Below are 781 nucleotides of genomic sequence, written 5' to 3'. Positions count from 1 at the left end.
ATTTTGTGAGCCACATTTTTGATCCTGTGGTACCTCCTTTTCAGTTTTTCAACAGCAATAAAATTTTATGGGGGGGGAAGAAAGTGAGGCGGGAGGGATGAAAAAAGAAAATTCCAGAAAGACTAAGTAATTTCTCAGCTTCCCTTTGCAGATTTCTTTTTGTTCAATTAACCTATTACAGAGCAGGGAGGGGGGCACTCCAGGACCCCCAAACATACATGCTCTAAATAAGTATTGAGATACACCACATCAAGACAAAACATAAGACTTTTAATGGAAAGGAAATTTAACACACTTAGTGTGCAATATAGAAAAGCTAAAGAATATAGTTTCTAAGTCAAACATCCAAAGCTACCCATCTCCTTCCTATCCTTCGCTCCGTCTTCCTCATTAACTTTCTCTTCGCCCTCCATAACCATTCACTTTATACTGCTCAATGATATGTCTTCGCTCATGGTTCCTGAGCCTAAACTTTAGTCACCTCTTCAGGAGTCTCTCCATCCTTTCTTGCTCCCTAGGAGTCCCGGCAAAGTCCACGTTTCCCATTGGCTGCGGACACACAGCCCAAGTCTCCGGCGCGAAATAATCCAAACATAAACCGACCTTAACTCAAGCGCTAGGGCTACAGACGGCATTTTAAGCCTTCAGTGCTCTCAACTTCCATTACTAAGGAGCTCACTGCTGCACAGAGATTACCATAGAGTGACCACGAACCTGCCCAGTGAACCACACACACAGCGCTGCTCACAAAGCACGGCGGGCCTAGGGGCGGGGCACGGCG

This window comes from Condylura cristata, unplaced genomic scaffold (genome assembly GCF_000260355.1).
Source record: "Condylura cristata isolate star-nosed mole 26May11 unplaced genomic scaffold, ConCri1.0 scaffold00016, whole genome shotgun sequence".
Lineage (NCBI taxonomy): Eukaryota > Metazoa > Chordata > Mammalia > Eulipotyphla > Talpidae > Condylura > Condylura cristata.
This window is presented reverse-complemented; position numbering follows the sequence as displayed.